Raw genomic sequence first — 20,480 nt, forward strand, 5'->3', positions numbered from 1 at the left:
TCGTTGACAATTATATACCAGCAAACATTTGCCCACAACACACATGGCTTATTAGTAGCAACCGTCTGTGTTATTATCGGTATTTGCACACATTCCTGATTATGGACATGTTAGTCGTGTATCACATATATCTTGTTAAGTTGAACCATTTTCTATTGTCTTGGCTCATCACAAACAGTTCATCTGAGTGAACTATATTGTCGTATATCGTACACACCTTAATCTGGCTGACCGTTTCTGTTGTGTTACCTAATCGCAAACAGTTCATCCGAGTGAACACACACCTTCATCTGGATGACCGTTTCTATTGTTATGCTCATCGCAAACAGTTCATATGGACCAACTGTATGCAACGTATCGCACACGCAACTCTAATCTGAATCGTGTTTGATTCCTCTGCCATCGTAAACAGTTTGTATCATTTTGGACAGATTTCTTACACCACCTTTTACGATTAATGCATCGCACACAGTTTCGTCGAAGGGTCTCTGATTGCAGTGTCGTGTTAGCAGCATCCTGCAGTAGTGCTAGACATCATCCTAGCAAGCTGCTGCAGCATTTGGTGTGTGTGTAATGACAAGATCTTTAGACGAGTTGCGGCTCACATTCAATGTTGAAAATATTACATGAGAGAAGGGCTTACCAGGGCTAGGTATAGAGCTAAAGTTTTGCAAGGCCACCAAGACTCAGCTCTGTACAGATAGTTTATTTTAATTTTTTGATGATTCCTAAAACTGGCAGGTTGACCTCATTTGGAGGCCTGTTGTATATACTTTTTGATTTAATAATTAAAATACCATAAAACAATTGTTCTACAGTCAGCAGGTCAACAAAATGATAGCAAACATTGTCCTTTTTGTAGAAAAGATGAATCTATTGATCATCTCTTCATGCGTTGCTCTCTCTAGAATGCTTTCGAATATTTTGAAATGTGCTTTCAATTTGTTGGGTTTTCCTGATATTTCTCGGGCCCTGTTTAATGGATGGATTACAAAATTGAACAAACCTGAGAAACGTCTTACGATGGTGGTGGTCTCTGCAGTTTTTGAACTGTATGGAGATGGGGAAATAGTATAGTTTCTGATAACAACGAGATCTCTGATCCTTGTGTTCTTGTTAATATGAATGCTAGATGGATTGATGATTGAGATTATTTGCAAACAAATGTGGAAAGTCAAGAAACACTAAGGTGGAGAGTAAAAAAGTTCGAAGTGATAGCAGGTGAAGTCTTCAAAACAGTGCATCTATACTACTTATAAAAGAGCAAACTTAATCCCTAAACACACCCCATAAATGGACACGAACTCATTATCACCACAGGATTAGACCCGCTAAACTCAATCTAACGGTTAAACTTACGGAAATGTTAACGCCCACACGTGTGGGCGTTGACCATCTCGACCACACGCATCCATCACCGTCCAGTACTATATGCACGAATCTTGGCACAATCTGGCTGATTTTTTGTGCCACGTAGGACAAGGCGTGTGTGTGGTGTGTGACATAGTTCGCCCACACATCCGTTTTATCACACGGAGGGGCCGGTGTGTGGGCGTTTAGCAGTTCATCCACATACCAGTTTTCAGTCACGCATAAGGGTTGGTGTGTGGGCATTTGCCATCTCGCCCACACGCCCGTCTTCTCTCTCACACTCCAGCTGCTAGTTGCCATGTGTTTTTGCAGCGCACATGGCAACTGCCCCTAGTGTGCTTTATAAGCAGGTGACAACTCTCTTTTTTTACCCGAGTTGCCATGTGTTTTTGCAGGGTACACGGCAACTGCCTAGTGTGCACGTAAGCAGATGGCAACTCTCTTTTACCGAGTTGCCATGTGTTTTTGCATGGTACATGGCAACTGCCCCAATGTGCACGTACATGGCAACTGCCCTAACGTGCACGTTAGCAGATGACAACTCTTCCTTTTTACATGACAACTGTCCTAGCATGTTTGTGAGCACATGGCAACTCTCTCAACTGCCTAGTGTTAGTATGTGGCAACTCCTAAAGTTATGAAATCATGGCAACTACATTAGATCAGACCATACATGGCAACTGCAGTTGTCCGACATGGCAACCGTAATTCAGCGACATGGCAACTGCAGTTAAACGAACATGGACGAGGGTCAGGACCATGACAACTGCGGGCGCGCGGTGGGCGTCACGTGTCGAGTGCAGGACCAGAAGGGTACGAGGCCTGACATACGGGCGTATGTGCGTTACCAACTTCGCCCACACGCACGCGTGTGAGAGGGTTCGGGAGGAAAAAAAAGATGTGTACGAACATTAGTTGTATGTGTGGGCTGGTTGCTGTCCATGATACATGAAGCGTGTGGCACAACTACCCGATACACCACACGTGTGGCAGTTATCAAGATCCTAAACTTAATCTAATAATCCATTCCTTGTGTGCACTTAACAATTTAGGTTGACTGAACATAGTCCACCGCAGAGGAAAGTAACAAACTCCACGCCCCACGTAGGCAACCCCTGCAATCACGCACGGCAACAGAAAATAAAAGAAACTGCCCTTCATCACCGAAACAACCTAGAGGAGGAGGAGGATTCATCGATCTCGACCTCCGCGGCGATGGATTTCTCCGGCGGGGCCAGCGGGGACGGGGCGTAGTGAAGCTGTCGGAGATGTATTGGAGCGCACGGAGGCTGCTGCTCTCGGCCCACGTCGAGCGGCTCGCCTCGATGCCGCTCGTCGGCGCGGCGGACCCGGCGGGAGCTGACGGGTGTGGAGGGAGGCGCGTGGCGTAGATCCAGTGCGTGTGCGCGCTGATGGACCGGCTCTAGCGCTCCATCCCTAAGGGCCAGCGTGATCTCTGGATGAGGTGAGGTTGCCCTTCGATGAGCCTGGGCAAAGCCTTTGAATCAGGACATGAAATTTGATCCAGCAATTAGCAATCTAATCTACGTATTATTTAATGGAGAATGATTGGATCTTAGCTCCGCCCCTGTTTCCTTTGCAGATTGATTTGGTGTTTGCGCCGGTGCTGACCCCGTCGTCATGGTTCTTTGTGGTTGTTGCAGGTTTGGTCCGGGCTTGGTTGATGATTCCCAGGGTTGCCGGTCTCGATCTGTGCTGTCCAATGATTCTGTTATTAGAGTTGAAGGCGCCTGTGATTGCGGTGCAAGCCAGACCTAAGGGACGACCAACAGAACATGCTTGAGAAGACGATGGCACCCATCATGCAGTCGTTCCATGGGATCGTGACCTGCATTGAGATTTCTGTGCTCTGCGCTTCGCCAGACCGAGATCAAAAAGACCCCCATTGTATCAATTTACATTGGTAACACTTTATTATGTCAAATCGTTGAGTGTTCACAATGACACTGGAATGCTTAAAATATTCGCGTAGTTGCTCAGCCCCATGTAATATTCCAAGAGCGCATATTTTTTGTATTTTTGATTGTTCGTTAGAGTTCTAGATACTATGCTCGAGTAGAGTAGGTTTACTATAACAGATTGTTTAGGAACCACAGGTGCAGAAGGTCTTCTACCATCTGCGGTGTGAGGGCTTTGAAGCAGATATTCATTCTATGCGACCACGACAGGGATGGTATGTATTCTTTTTGTACTTGAGACTCTTAGATTTCCAGTGGAGTTTTGGTTTCTCCCGCTGAGATCGTACACTTGATGTTTATACTATGCATTCAATCTATTCCCACACCTAAGGTCTGTTAGTGTGGAATCTTATTTTCCTGTAGTGTGATTACTATATGCACTTATTTGCGTGTTTTCTCACTTTTATTTGTATAATCGGCATTCTGCATAAGTAGGGCAACAAGATTCAGGTATATGATTTGAGGTTCGTAGTGGAGAAGAGCTGTGAGAACCTGCAGTTGCTTTGTTTTATTGGTATGGACTATGAACCGACCGCATCTTTTCACTTCCCTTCCTAGCTCTTAGGTTACATGTTAACTATGAACTGAGATAAGCAAAATATATAGTCCTGACATGAGGAGCCTCATGTTTTAGACGGTCATTTAAGCACATTATTATCAACTATTGATTTTGTAATATTTATTAGTAGTGCATCACTAGAATTAATTTTTTTTGCTTATTTTTACCTATTAAGTAGGATGAACATGTATTTTTCTTCTTATAAAAACTATATGCATTGCACGTGTACGCTAACTATGGATCAAAGTGTGAGATGTGAATGGACCAGAAATAACTCTGTCTATTCAGAATTTGTGTATTAGTTCACTGCGTCATCAATAGTTATTAGTACAACAAACACCTGTAGGAAAAACTTGTATTTAACCAAATGTTAATGGCCATTTCGAATCACTGGTTGTTTAAGATTTACACTGCATTTATATGAGTAAAAAAAATGATGTTGTTTTTTGTTTCAATTTTGGGGTGATGCATCACACATTTACGGCAGTTTTGGCAGAAGAGGGGAAGTGCATACATTTTTTGTTGTACAATTGATTTACTTGATAAAAAAGGTAAGCATTTAGCATGTCTTGCCGTTGTTTTAAAAGCAATATCCTGATAGAAAATACAAATCAATTGTGTTTTTTCCCTGTAGCGACACATGGACAATTGTCTTTTCTTTTTTTGCTCACAGGGAGAGAAATACTGCGTGGGTCAAGTCGGGGATTCATGGCAAGGGATTGACAATTTTTTATCAGAAGCAGTTCGTTACACACTGAAGTGTGACAGAAAAGGTGTGCCACTGTTTCCACATCTCCTTTTGCGACACTAATGTTTTTCCCAAGTCTTTTCTTCCTTTTTGTATTGACCCAGGAATAGTTTCGGCATTGGAGTCAGTTTCTTCGCTGTTTTCATTTTTCTTATCGGGAAGTGTGAAGCTAAATTGTGGAATTTTTCCCAAGTCCCAGGTTTGCATAGGCCCTTATTACTGGTGTGCGGGTATGGGCACATGAGGGGTGTGCTACTGATATTTTTATGTGAGATGTTTGTTTCTCATTTTAGCGGTCATTCAAGTGTGAGTTATGTGTATCCGCAACGTGTAATTGAGTGCGGGAACTTTTATTATACCTTATCAAGGCCATTTACAGGTTTACATAAGCATTTGGTTAGCAGCCTCATCTATGAACTATCCGTTGATCTAACTATCCCTTAATCTTTTTTCTCAGATTTTAGTTATCCATTGCTTATACAATGAAATTAAGATCAATTGCAGGGATGCATATCGACATACTGAACACAATAATAATAACTAGCTTTCTTATTCCTTTAGAACCTATCAAAACACCAAACAGATTAACAACATATATGCAACAACATGACCACAATGATGTCTCACTTTTGGAAAACAGCTTTAGTGACATCACAACATTGTTTATCAATTTAATTCATTTTTCTGGAATTTCTTATTTTTATAGTGGTGTGAATTTTATTGGTCAACGTTTGACGTGCATTGCACGTGCAAGCTTACTAGTAGCTGGAGAGTGCGAACTAACATAATCATGGCTGATGGTGTGGTGTTTGCATCCTCTACGACTACCCCTACTGTGGTATGCTGTTGTTCAAGACTTCAGCTGCTGGTTTCTCTAGGAGTATTTAGCTGGGAGCTATATATGTATGATACTAGTGGCAGGGGCACGCCCTGGGCACGCCTCCTCTATGGTCCTTTGCACACCAATCCAGTTGTTTTATTTGTGAATGTGCGTATGAAACGAAGATGGACACTAGTTGTTCAAAAAAGAACACAATTAACAGAGGTGCAGCAGCAAACTGTTTAGTGGTAGGTCTATATTAACATAGAAGTCACATTCTTACAGAGTGGATTAGAAGCACGTCCAACAGTTAAAATGATAACCAGAGCGTCAAACGGTACTACTACGAGATACATAGCTCTCTACTGCCAAAAAAAAATAGAAATACATAGCATCTAAAACTGAATGCTAGCTACTACATCGATTCTTCCTTTAGAGGGAGTGAACGGTGTACCTCGGCGCCCATCTTTATATGTTGTTGCTTCCTGCACCCGCTGCAGCTGGCACCACGCCTCACCTCATGGTTGCCGCCGAGCAGCCGATCGGCTCAATCTTGCCTGTCGTCAGGAAGTTGGCCCACTCCAACGCCCCGGAGTGACCAGCATGATCTGCAAGAACCCTACAAAATCAAGTAGTTCAGTGACATGGGCAAGATCTTAGTATAAAACGACCAAAGAATTCAATATATAGAGTGAAAAAGAAGGCAAACTCATTCTGCAAGTTCTTAAGCTTTAGCTTCCCAGATTTATTATCTTACAGTAATAAAGTGAAAGATAATCAAAACAAGACTTCATAGATAATCAAAATAAGAACTCATTCCGGCAAATTTAAGGTCCTACTCTTATCATGAGCTGCAGGGACAAGTTCATGCCTACCATATGCACACGAAGGGTTTAAAAAACATGACATAACTACCTAAAATATGCAGGTGGAATTTCCAGTTTGCTCCTTTACTTTAGTAGCCCTGCCCAATGAAAATTGGAGACATGGCAGCCACCAAGATCAGGAACAGGCAAATCACATGGGAGACAAAGTGGGGTTGGGGAAGGAGGAGCTACGGCCTGTGAACCCCTTGGGGTAACCAAAGGCAAACAACTTCCGCGAGCGATCTCCAAAAGAGAGCCATGGTTAGCAGAATAAGGGTTGTGTACATGTAACTTTGGCATCCTTCCCTAGTTCAGCTGCACATCAAGAAGAAAATCCAATCAAACAGAATGTTAAGAACTTCAGCATCATTTTCAGCCTATAACTAAAAAGCAGCTAAATTTCATCACTGATATTAGTAGTGGTAGAGGCAAACTTATGTAATTATGTCTACTAATGAAAAAATGAGCAAAACTAAAGAAAGCTTAGGTGTTCCTTTTCGATTCGTGCTTATTTACCCCTTATATATGTGAGTTAAAACAATTACACAGCAAGCTAGTTCTACAGGTTTTTGGATAGCAGCGACTAATGTTTGCGCAGAGAATGCTTTAAATCGGCTAATCCTGTCACCCAGAGGCCGAATTTGATTAACACATATGAAAAAATAAACTCAGATTGCAAAAGGGACTATATACAGAAGGGAGTATAAAATCAACCATCAGCCTACCAAGATTCAGATAATGATAAAAAATACTAACATAGATACCCATGTCCCAAAGAAAAGAGAAAGAATGCGAGACATAAACGGAATTAGCATGTTTGAGATGAAGAGGTGCAAAAGCTAAGCAGAGAATATACTAAGGGTGATATAGCTAAAGTGAATCCCTAATGTTTGGTGGTGCTAGTATCCATTTGGAAGACCAAACCTTAACTTAGCTAGCTACTAGTTGATTGCATTTAGGAGCATCATTATGTGTATCTCAGGACTGTTACGCATCAATTATTGGAAGCCGCAGCAGCAGTATAAGGGCTCAACTGAATCAACTTCTATGGAACGAACGAACCGACCTTGATTGAAACCTCGAGTTTTCCGGCACCGAGCAGAGCAGAGCAGATCTCAGTCGCTCGCCGGAAACCAAGACGAAATCGTGCGCACGCACGAGCACACCTTGAATCGTAAGCCAAAGGATAAGGAAGCCCCCGATCATATCGAAACCGAATGGATGGGTCCTGCCGTTTGGCGGCGCACTAGCTCAGGGAGAGGGAGGCCGACGTCCCGACACATATATCAGTACAGGAAGAAAAAGTTTGTTCTTGAATTCGAAATGCAACACTCAACTATTTAGTACAGCTTAAGTATAACTGACAGAAATAAATGATTCCATTGGAGAAAATCCTAAGACTTAAATTTTGTGTAGCTCGTGCAACATTTTGCACTTTGCTAAACAGTATATTATTGCTACATCTTCCAATGAAGTTGTAATTCCCTGAAGCTGTAGAACTTCTACCAATACTCATTACACAAATGTTTGGCTCAGACTAATCCAACAAAACTGATATTGAACAACACAATGTTTCAGGAGAATAACTAACCTTTTGGTGCCTTCTTTGAACACTACAGTCTCGACTGTGCAGTGCTGCCACGTTGTCATGCTTGTTACATAGCAAGTGAACCTCTAGATGTTGGCTCTACAAAGAAAGAACAGAAAGGCAAGATTGTAGATAAATAAAACTCTATCAGTACAGAAGAAGCACTCCCTGAATACTGAACATGAGTAACACAAAGATACAACAAAAAATAATTACTGTTATCAGTGCATCATATATCACCTAAGATGCCACCTTCATAATAAATATAGGCGATCCAGGAACTTCTCCTTGCACTTGCTTAAACAAGGCTCTGACCTCATCACCGTTGTGTACCTGTAAAACCATTTGGATGACATAAGAAGCATCTTTCGTTAATATACAATATTTGCAGAAAACTTGAGTTCATTTTGTATGGACAGTGGACATTTCCATGCAACTCTTTGGAATAGAGCATTCCATATAACTCTGGTAGAGTTGAATTAAAAAGATTAAAAGAATACCAACCTCCCTTATTCCTTTACAACCCCCACCCCATGATAAATTAATGCCCAAAAACAAACATGTCACCGTTCTGTTCTTAGTCTCAACCACGTACAGATTATTATACAACATTTCCACTGCCCTGAACATTAGCACAAGAGCCCGAAATACAAATAAAGGACCTACATGTCCCTACAATTAAAACAAAATTACAAACTTGCACCTAGCAGACATATATCCTACTTATCCATACACAGTCTACAACTTATCCAGTAGACCCGCAAGGGCAAAAGGTACTTTACGTATTGAACTGAAATTAAGAGAAAAATGATCCGAAGGTACAACAGAAATCTGATTTGATCAGATTAATATGTAATAAATGTAAAGCATGCCTGCTCGAGTTGGATCAATGTCAAACTTAAAAAGCTCAAATCAAATGTATGTATCTGAAACATCAGAATTGTCTCCAAATCATGCAGAAATTGAACTGTTCCATGTGAAATTCCTAAAAATAGCTCATTGCCCTGCAATTAGTGTTGTGCATTCTCGAGTCATACAGATTCCTAGTTTCCTACTGCTACAAAGCTATGATAATCATTGGATTAGTGCAAGGAACAGGAAGTGTAACGATGTGTAGTGGATTCAAGAAGTGGGAGTGTAAGAAGTTAATCTAGTTGTAGAATCAGTTTCGCTCAAGTATTCTCCATCGCAAGTTTCCGCCGAGAGAGTCGCTATACACGCACGTACAAGCCAGCCTCATATACGCACGTACGGCCAGAATCGATTAAGCTGTGTGCTAGCTTGTTCGACTAGCTAGCTTGCACTACGTGTTTTGGCTGCCGGGGAATACGGGCAAGGTTTCAAAACCAACAATTGGTATCTAGAGCCTCGACGATCTACGATCTGCGATAACGGACAGCGACGCTGAGTCGGTCAAGTCCAGTAACGGCGGTTCCAAGGCGAACAAGAAAGACGACAATGTGAAGAAGGGCGGCAAGTCAGCAACAAGTGGTGACGGAACGGGCGGCGCCAACGTACAGGCGCATCGCAACATTCCCATCCAGTACCCGATGCTCACCGACGCCAACTACGGCGTGTGGGCGGTGAAGATGAAGATCATTCTCCGAACCCTTCGAGTGTGGGAGGCCATCACGGACGACGACGTCGACAAGGAGTGCGACGAAGGTGCCATGGCCGCCATAGCCCAGTCTGTACCAGATTCCGTGCTGATGACATTGGCGGAGTTCAAGACAGCCAGAGAGGCATGGAACGCACTCAAAGAGATGAGGATCAGAGAAGATCGCGTCACCAAGGCTCGGGCACAAGTGCTGAAGCGCCAATTTCACAAGTTGCAGATGGAGGAAACTGAATCGGTGAACGACTATGCCATGCGTCTGACTACATTGGTGGGAGAGATCCGCGCGCTTGGTGCAAAGCTCGAGGAGACCGAGATTGTGGAGAAGTTTTTCAGTTCGGTGACTGATAAATTCACGTACATCATTGGCACGCTCGAGCAGCTTTCCGACATCGACGACATGACCATAACGGAGGCGATCGGACGCTTGCGGACATGGGAAGAGAATGCTCGTGGTTGTCGGAAAGGCAAAGAAGGAGGTGGTGACCAACTCATGTACTCACGCGCAGATTGGGAGTCCCCAAGTAGCAAAGGAAGGCGCAACGTTGGCGAAGGCTCAAGCAACGCGAAGCGCGGCGGACAAACCAAAGAAGGCAAAGGAAAAGGCAAGCCACAAGGTCGTGGTAAGGCGGACCGATCTAAAGAGCGGAAGCCACGAAACTTGGATATGTCCGTGGTCAAGTGCTATAACTGCAACGAGATGGGTCACTTTGCAAAGGATTGTCCGGAGCCTAACAAGCGGGAGATCAAGGCAAATTTGGTGAAGCAGGAAGACGAACGTCCAGGTCTTCTGATGGCCGAAGTTTGTGATCTCGTCCAAACGATGGTTGCAAAACCAAACCGGAAGGTGCTACTTCATGAGAAAAAAGTAACACCAAAGTTATCCGGAAGCTAGAACGTGTCGTGGTATCTAGACATGGGTGCCAGTAACCACATGACGGGGTGCAAGGAGAAGTTCCTCGAGCTAGAATATGATGTTCAAGGCTCAGTCAAGGTCGGTGATGGTTCAAATGTGGAGATTTGCGGGCAAGGCTCTGTCCTCTTTGAGGGTCTCACAGGAGAACATCGCATACTCACCGGAGTGTACTACATCCCACGGCTTCGAAACAACATCATCTCTGTCGGAAAACTTGACAAGAATGGATGCAAGGTGGATATCGAGAACGGAGTGATGACGATCTTTGACAACCTCCGAAACGTGCTAGCGCGTGTGAAGCGCACGCAGAACAGGCTCTATATCCTCAACCTTGATCAATCTCAACCGGAGTGTTGACTCGCCAAGAGTGATGATGATTCATGGTTATCGCATGCTAGATTTGGACACGTTCACTTCTACGCCTTGAAGAAGATGTCGAAGATGGAGATGGTATCTGGGATGCCGTTTATCGACCATGTTGATCGAGTATGTGATGGGTGCTTGGTTGGAAAACAGCACCGCAGGCCGCTCCCTGCACAGTCTACCTATCGTGCAAGTGATGCACTCGAGCTGCTCCATGGTGATCTATGTGGCCCTATCACCCCAGCAACTCACGGAGGAAAGAAGTACTTCTTCCTTGTGGTAGATGACTACTCGAGATACATGTGGGTCATTCTCCTACGATCTAAAGATGAAGCGTTTGAAGTGTTCAAGAAGCTAAAGGCTGCAACGGAGATGGAACACAAGCTGAAGGTTCGCACTCTACGGACAGATCGCGGCGGAGAGTTTACGTCGAACGAGTTCAACGACTACTGCGAGAAGATTGGCATAAAAAGGTTCCTCACAGCACCTTATACGCCACAACAGAACGGGGTTGTTGAAAGGCGCAATCAAACCGTCGTTGACATGGCGAGAAGTTTACTCAACAGCAAGAACTTGCCGGGGACTTTTTGGGGAGAAGCTGTCTCGACGGCGGTCTATCTTCTCAGTCGGGCTCCAACGAAGGCGGTGATTGTCAAGACTCCGTATGAAGCAATTTACGAACGAAAGCCAAATGTGTCTCATCTACGGATGTTTGGGTGTGTGGCGCATGTGAAGACGGTGGAGCCGCATCTCTCAAAGCTTGCCGATCGTAGCACCAAGATGGTGTTCATCAGATACGAGAGGAGTTCCGGCACCAAGGCATACCGCTTCTACGATCCACGAACCAAGCGTCTACGGATTTCACGCGACGTTGTGTTTGAAGAAAACCAAGCGTGGAATTGGAGCGCAGCAGTCGACGATGCTCCAAACGGTAATATATTCACAGTTGAATTTCCAGCTGATGATGATGCAGGGGAAGACATCCGAGTGGTTGGCAAGACGCACAACCAAGGTGACCGCAATGGCAGTGATCACCATGGTGCCGACACCGACGATGACGCGCATGGGTCGCAAGGTGATAGCGACAATGACGCGCACGACACAGGCGGAGATCTCGACAATAAGGCGCATAGTGATGATGACAATCAAGATGATGGTCACGATCACGACGACTACGCCAATGACGCGGATGCCAACGACCCGGCATCTACCACTCTCGAGACTCAACCGTCTTCCTCAAGTGCATCGACGCCGACACAATTTGTGTCGCCTCCTTCGCAAGCCACAACAGATTCTTCCGGGCCTCGTCGCTACAAGCCCCTCAAGAAAGTCTACAAGTACGCAAAGTCAGTTACACTCGAGTACTCCGATTTGTGTTTACTCGGAGTTGAGGAGCCGGCGAACTTCGTAGAGGCGAGCAAAAGTTCAAGTTGGACGCACGCCATGGATGAGGAAATGAAGGCGATCGAGAGCAATGGCACGTGGACTTTGGTAACCCGACCTCCGAACCAAAAGGCCATAGGTTTGAAGTGGGTTTACAAGTTGAAGAAGGACACGAAGGGTGCCATTGTGAAGCACAAGGCAAGACTCGTCGTAAATGGCTACGTACAACGTCAAGGAGTTGACTATGAGGAGGTGTTTGCACCGGTTGCTTGAATCGAGACGGTGAGAGTGCTCCTAGCTTTGGCAGCACAAGAGGATTGGAAGGTTCATCATATGGATGTGAAATCCGCTTTCCTCAATGGCGACCTCAAAGAAGAAGTGTACGTGGAACAACCCCTCGGCTACGAGAAGAAAGGCGAAGAAGGGAAAGTTTACAAGCTCAAGAAGGCACTTTACGGGTTGAAGCAAGTGCCAAGAGCTTGGAACGCAAAGTTAGACCGAAGTTTGATCTCGCTCGGGTTCAAGAGATGTCCCCTCGAGCATGCAGTCTATACAAAGAACTCCAAAGGCTCAAACCTGCTAGTTGGAGTTTATGTCGACGATCTGATTATCACCGGAGACGGCGCACAAGAAATTGAACGTTTCAAGGCGCAGATGAAGAAGAAGTTTAGCATGAGTGATCTGGGATTACTCTGCTATTACTTGGGCATCGAAGTGAAGCAAAGCTCCAGAGAGATTTCCCTATGTCAATCGGCTTATGCGGTCAAGTTATTGGACAAGTGTGGCATGACAGCTTGCTACGAGACACAAGCTCCAATGGACCAACGCCACAAGTTGAGCAAGCGTAGCTCAAATCTGTCGGTGGACACCACAATGTATCGAAGCGTTGTGGGCAGCCTAAGATATTTGGTGCATACCCGACCAGACTTGGCTTATTCAGTCGGGATCGTGAGTCGTTTCATGGAGAATCCGACAACTGAACACATGAGTGCGGTCAAGCAAATCTTGCGCTATGTGAAAGGCACTATTAATCTTGGCTGCATGTACCGAAAGGGAAAGGAAGGATTGATCCTTCGCGGATACTCAGATAGCGACATGGCAGGTGATGTGGATGACCGGAAAAGCACAACGGGCATGGTATTCTACCTTGGCCCAAATCCTATCAGCTGGAATTCTCAGAAGCAAAAGGTGGTTGCGCTTTCTTCATGCGAGGCAGAATACATAGCGGCAAGCACGGCGGCTTGTCAAGCAGTGTGGCTGAGAAGACTCCTAGCTGATCTTGCAAAGCGGGAGGTGCAGAAGGTGTCATTGAAGATTGACAACCAAGCTGCAATCTCATTGTGCAAAAATCCGGTTCATCACGAGAGGAGCAAGCACATAGATACTCGGTTCCACCATATCCGGGAGTGCATTGAGGAAGGGATGATCGAAGTTCAGCACGTGAACATGAACGACCAGCTTGCCTACATTCTCACGAAGTCCCTCGGTCGACAAAAGTTCATCGAGACGAGGAAGAAAGTCGGAGTGCAAGCAATGGAGACAAAGCAACAAGATTAAGGTGGTGAATGTAAGAAGTTAATCTAGTTGTAGTATTAGGTTTGGTCAAGTATTAGTCAAACGAGTATTAGTACCGAGTCGTTCTAGTGTTTAGGCTAGAAAACGGACAAGTGTTTGTACGCGTCCGAGTTGCGTCGTGTTGGTTGCCGAGTCGGCAACGTGTTGGACGCGGCAGCGTTGTATCCTTTTATATACGTATGAGAAAACCTAAAAAGGTGCAAGTCACGCACCGCAAAAATCAGTTTCGCTCAAGTATTCTCCATCGCAAGTTTCCGCCGAGAGAGTCGCTATACACACACGTACAAGCCAGCCTCGTATACGCACGTACGGCCAGAATCGATTAAGTTGTGTGCTAGCTTGTTCGTCTAGCTAGCTTGCACTACGTGTTTTGGCTGCCGGGGAATACGGGCAAGGTTTCGAAACCAACAATTGGTATCTAGAGCCTCGACGATCTACGATCTGCGATGACGGACAGCGCCGCTGAGTCGGTCAAGTCCAGTAACGGCGGTTCCAAGGCGAACAAGAAAGGCGACAATGTGAAGAAGGGCGGCAAGTGGTGCAGGGGTACCTTCTCGCAGGTCAACGGGGACGCGAGGTAGTAGATGTAGTCAGTTCTTGCAGCTCCTCCTCTTCAAACGTCGTGTGCGGCGGTGGAATCCATCGCCGCGGTAGAGCGAGCATGGCCGAGAAGCTGAATCAAAGGAAGCAACATAGGAATGAAGCGGAATCACTTCTCCTTAACCTCGATTTATTATTTCCACCATCAAGCCGAGCCCGCCGCCTCCTGCACGGTAGATCAAAACCACCATCAGCACCTGCTCGCTTGGATAGGCATGGAGATGAAGACGAGGACGAGGGCTGGGGAGACTGGCGGGGGCGGGAGCGGGAGTAGGCGATGGTCCAGCAAGGAGACGGAGGCACCTTCCATCTGGATTCGGACTCCCAGGCAGCCAAGGCTTTGGCTCAGGTACGGCTGCTCTGGCGCTAGGCTTTGGGCGCTGCCGACGGATGTTTCAATGGAGATGGGCAGGGATCATGGGTGTTGCGGTGCTCTGGTTCTTGGCCAGCGGTCCGATCTGCCTTTCATGCTCCAGATCCGGCCATGTCGGTCCATATGCTGATGGCCTGGGCTGGGTTCTCTTCGTCGAGGTGGTAGTCGGCGGTGAGGTGCTCCGCTGTCAGTGTTGGTCTGAATGACCACTCAGGCTTGTAGCGCGCGCCTACTACGAATTGCGATGATCAACAAAAGGTCTTTACGAGGGTGACACTCTTCAGATCCGGTGGTTGCCTTCGATGACGTGATGCAATCTATGAACGACGGCTTGACGCAGAGGAATGGTTGTGCAGTGGCGTTAGTTGGTTTTCTTGTTGGGGAACGTAGTAATTTCAAAAAAAATCCTACGCACACGCAAGATCATGATGATGCATAGCAACAAGAGGGGAGAGTGTCGTCTACGTACCCTCGTAGACCGTAAGCGGAAGCGTTATGACAACGCGGTTGATGTAGTCGTACGTCTTCACGATCGACGGATCCTAGTACCGAACGTACGGCACCTCCGCGATCTGCACACGTTCAGCTCGGTGACGTCCCACGAACTCACGATCCAGTAGAGCTTCGAGGGAGAGTTCCGTCAGCACGACGGCATGATGACGGTGTTGATGAAGCTACCGACGCAGGGCTTCGCCTAAGCACCGCTGCGATATGACCGAGGTGGATTAAGGTGGAGGGGGGCACCGCACACGGCTAAAAGATCAATGATCAACTTGTGTGTCTATGGGGTGCCCCCTCCCCCGTATATAAAGGAGTGGAGGAGGGGGAGGGGCCGGCCCTCCTAGGCGCGCCCCAAGGGGAGTCCTACTCCCACCGGGAGTAGGACTCCAACCCTTCCAAGAGTAAGAGTAGGAGAGAGGGAAGGAGGAGAGAGGGGGAAGGAAAGGGGGGGAGCCGCCCCCCCTCCTTGTCCAATTCGGACTAGAGGGGGAGGGGGCGCACGACCTGCCCTTGCCGCCCCTCCTCTTCTCCACTAAAGCCCAATAGGCCCATTACACTCCCCGGGGGGTTCCGGTAACCCCCCGGTACTCCGGTATTTGTCCGAACTTGCCCGGAACCCTTCCGAAGTTCAAACATAGTCATCCAATATATCGATCTTTATGTCTCGACCATTTCGAGACTCCTCGTCATGTCCGTGATCATATCCGGGACTCCGATCTACCTTCGGTACATCAAAACACATAAACTCATAATACCGATCATTAAGCGTGCAGACCCTACGGGTTCGAGAACTATGTAGACATGATCGACACACGTCTCTGGTCAATAACCAATAGCGGAACCTGGATGCTCATATTGGCTCCTACATATCTAGAAGATCTTTATCGATCAAATCGCATAACAACATACGTTGTTCCCTTTGTCATCGGTATGTTACTTGCCCGAGATTCGATCGTCGGTATCTCAATACCTAGTTCAATCTCGTTACCGGCAAGTCTCTTTACTTGTTCTGTAATGCATCATCCCGCAACTAACTCATTAGTCACATTGCTTGCAAGGCTTATAGTGATGTGTATTACCGAGAGGATCCAGAGATACCTCTCCGAAACACGGAGTGAAAAATCCTAATCTCGATCTATGCCAACTCGACAAGTACCATTGGAGACACCAGTAGAGCACATTTATAATCACCCAGTTATGTTGTGACGTTTGGTAGCATAAAAAGTGTTCCTCTGGTAATCGGGAGTTGAATAATCTCATAGTCACAGGAACATGTATAAGTCATGAAGAAAGCAATAGCAGTAAACTAAATCGATCAAGTGCTAAGCTAACGAAATGGGTCAAGTCAATCACATCATTCTCCTAATGATGTGATCTCATTTATCAAATGACAACTCATGTCTATGGCCAGGAAACTTAACCATCTTTGATCAACGAGCTAGTTTAATAGAGGCATACTAGTGACACTCTGTTTGTCTATGTATTCACACATGTATTATGTTTCCGGTTAATACAATTCTAGCATGAATAATAAACATTTATCATGAATTAAGGAAATAAATAATAACTTTATTATTGCCTCTAGGGCATATTTCCTTCAGTCTCCCACTTGCACTAGAGTCAACAATCTAGATTACACAGTAATGATTCTAAGACCCATGGACTCTTGGTGCTGATCATGTTTTGCTCGTGAGAGAGGCTTAGTCAACGGGTCTGCAACATTCAGATCCGTATGTATCTTGCAAATCTCTATGTCTCCCACCTGGACTTGATCACAGATGGAATTGAAGCGTCTCTTGATGTGCTTGGTTCTCTTGTGAAATCTAGATTCCTTTGCCAAGGCAATTGCACCAGTATTGTCACAAAAGATTTTCATTGGACCCGATGCACTAGGTATGACACCTAGATCGGATATGAACTTCTTCATCCAAACTCCTTCATTTGCTGCTTCCGGAGCAGCTATGTACTCCGCTTCACACGTAGATCCCACCACGACGCTTTGTTTAGAACTGCACCAACTGACAGCTCCACCGTTCAATATAAACACGTATCCGGTTTGCGATTTAGAATCATCCAGATCAGTGTCAAAGCTTGCATGGACGTAACCATTTACGGCGAGCTCTTTGTCACCTCCCTAAACGAGAAACATATCCTTAGTCCTTTTCAGGTATTTGAGGATGTTCTTGACCGCTGTCCAGTGATCCACTCCTGGATTACTTTGGTACCACCCTGCTAAACTAATAGCAAGGCACACATCAGGTCTGGTACACAACATTGTATACATGATAGAGTCTATGGCTGAAGCATATGGAACATTTTTCATTTTCTCTCTATCTTCTGCAGTGGTCGGGCATTGAGTTTGACTCAACTTCACACCTTGTAACACAGGCAAGAACCCATTCTTTGCTTGATCCATTTTGAACTTTTTCAAAACTTTATCAAGGTATGTGCTTTGTGAAAGTCCAATTAAGCGTCTTGATCTATCTCTATAGATCTTGATGCCCAATATATAAGTAGCTTCACCGAGGTCTTTCATTGAAAAACTCTTATTAAAGTATCCTTTTATGCTATCCAGAAATTCTATATCATTTCCAATCAACAATATGCCATCCACATAGTATTAGAAATGCTACAGAGCTCCCACTCACTTTCTTGTAAATACATGCTTCTCCAAAAGTCTGTATAAAACCATATGCTTTGATCACACTATCAAAATGTTTATTCCAACTCCGAGAGGCTTGAACCAGTCCATAAATGGATCGCTGGAGCCTGCACACTTTGTTAGCACCTTTTGGATTGACAAAACCTTCTGGTTGCATCATATACAACTCTTCTTCTAGAAATCCATTCAGGAATGCAGTTTTGACATCCATTTGCCAAATTTCATAATCATAAAATGCGGCAATTGCTAACATGATTCGGACAGACTTAAGCATCATTACGGGTGAGAAAGTCTCATCGTAGTCAACCCCTTGAACTTGTCGAAAACCTTTCGCAACAAGTCGAGCTTTGTAGACAGTAACATTACCGTCAGCATCAGTCTTCTTCTTGAAGATCCATTTATTCTCGATGGCTTGCCGATCATCGGGCAAGTCAACCAAAGTCCACACTTTGTTCTCATACATGGATCCCACCTCAGATTTCATGGTCTCAAGCCATTTTGCGGAATCTGGGCTCATCATCGCTTCCTCACAGTTCGTAGGTTCGCCATGGTCAAGTAATATGACCTCCAGAATAGGATTACCGTACCACTCTAGTGCAGATCTTAATCTGGTTGACCTACGAGGTTCGGTAGTAACTTTATCTGAAGTTTCTTGATCAATATCATTATCTTCCTCACTAATTGGTGTAGGTGTCACATGAACCGGTTTTTGTGATGAACTACTTTCCAGTAAGGGAGCAGGTACAGTTACCTCATCAAGTTCTACTTTCCTCCCACTCACTTCTTTCTAGATAAACTCCTTCTCTAGAAAGGATCCATTTTTAGCAACAAATGTCTTACCTTCGGATCTATGATAGAAGGTGTACCCAACTGTCTCCTTTGGGTATCCTATGAAGACACATTTCTCCAATTTGGGTTCGAGCTTATCAAGTTGAAGTTTTTTCACATAAGCATCGCAACCCCAAACTTTAAGAAACGACAACTTTGGTTTCTTGCCAAACCACAGTTCACAAGGAGTCGTCTCAACGGATTTAGATGGTGCCGTATTTAACGTGGATGCAGCCGTCTCTAAAGCATAACCCCAAAATGATAGCGGTAAATCAGTAAGAGACATCATAGATCACACCATATCTAGTAAAGTACGATTACGATGTTCGGACACACCATTACGCTGTGGTGCTTCGGTTGGCGTGAGTTGCAAAACTATTCCGCATTGTTTCAAATGAAGACCAAACTCGTAACTCAAATATTCTCCTCCATGATTAGTTCGTAGAAACTTTATTTTCTTGTTACGATGATTTTCCACTTCACTCTGAAATTCTTTGAACTTTTCAAATGTTTCAGACTTATGTTTCATTAAGTAGATATACCCATATCTGCTTAAATCATCTGTGAAGGTGAGAAAATAACGATACCTGCCGCGAGCTTCAATATTCATCGGACCACATACATCATTATGTATGATTTCCAATAAATCTGTTGCTCGCTCCATTGTTCCGGAGAACGGCCTTTTAGTCATCTTGCCCATGAGGCATGGTTCGCAAGTATCAAGTGATTCATAATCAAGTGATTCCAAAAGTCCATCAGTATGGAGTTTCTTCATGCGCTTTACATCAATATGACCCAAACGACAGTGCCACAAATAGGTTGCACTATCATTATCAACTCTGCATCTTTTGGCGTCAACATTATGAATATGTGTATTACTACAATCGAGATTCGACAAAAATAGACCACTCTTCAAGGGTGCGTGACCATAAAAGATATTACCCATATAAATAGAACAACCATTATTCTCAGATTTAAATGAATAACCATCTCGCATCAAACAAGATCCAGATATAATGTTCATGCTTAACACTGGCACCAAATAACAATTATTCAGGTCTAAAACTAATCTCGAAGGTAGATGTAGAGGTAGTGTAAGTGCATCTAGTGCCCCTTAATGATTTTGGTGTATTGAAGACTTATAGGTTAAGGGAATAATATGTTTGTGAGTGTACACAGGCTATATAAGTCAATGATGAGTTTGGTATTTACAGTGAAAGTCAACCCCTAAAAATGAATGTCTTCGACTGAAGACTTTGAAAGTGAAGAAATTGGTGTGACCTTGAAGACTTCGATATTCATGCGAGGAATCTGAAGCATGAAGACTTTTTTTTCGTAGTTTCATTTTCTCTTTCTTGAGTCATAAGAAACATCGTACTGTTAAAGGGGGTCGAGGTAATACTAAGGAAACTGATTTCCAAGTGATGCTCATCTCAAAATCCTACACCTACCCAATCCTTCGAGTGAAGCCATTGAAAATCTCATATCAGTTCAGTCAATTTATTTAGTGACAGAGACGACGATCTTCTGGTCTCTGAGGAATTTGTTCTGACTGAGGAGTTAGGTATTCGCCAGTGCGAATTGCCTACACAGTGAGGAACATGATAGCCCTGAGGAATTCAAACCTCAAATCTGACCGTTGCTGTGCCACGCACCAGTTGTCCAAAATATCCTACCACCTAACGGTCATATCAGACAAGGGCATTTATGTCTTATCATGTCGGGCTGTTCCC

General features: G+C 44.8%; 2 long non-coding RNA genes across 2 annotated transcripts; one reads left to right on the forward strand and one right to left on the reverse strand.

The window, feature by feature from the left end:
* Nucleotides 1-2,473: 2,473 nt before the first annotated feature.
* LOC119296212 lies at nucleotides 2,474-5,066 on the forward strand. The gene is made up of 2 exons (XR_005145024.1): nucleotides 2,474-2,836; nucleotides 3,036-5,066. It is a non-coding gene; the product is annotated as an uncharacterized LOC119296212 (long non-coding RNA).
* Nucleotides 5,067-5,594: 528 nt separating this feature from the next.
* LOC119293645 lies at nucleotides 5,595-14,640 on the reverse strand. Its single transcript, XR_005143171.1, has 5 exons — nucleotides 14,334-14,640; nucleotides 8,172-8,264; nucleotides 7,935-8,030; nucleotides 6,393-6,658; nucleotides 5,595-6,096 (listed from the first exon to the last, which is right to left on the reverse strand). It is a non-coding gene; the product is annotated as an uncharacterized LOC119293645 (long non-coding RNA).
* Nucleotides 14,641-20,480: the final 5,840 nt, after the last annotated feature.

This window comes from Triticum dicoccoides, chromosome 4B (assembly GCF_002162155.2).
Source record: "Triticum dicoccoides isolate Atlit2015 ecotype Zavitan chromosome 4B, WEW_v2.0, whole genome shotgun sequence".
Classification (NCBI taxonomy): Eukaryota; Viridiplantae; Streptophyta; class Magnoliopsida; order Poales; family Poaceae; genus Triticum; species Triticum dicoccoides.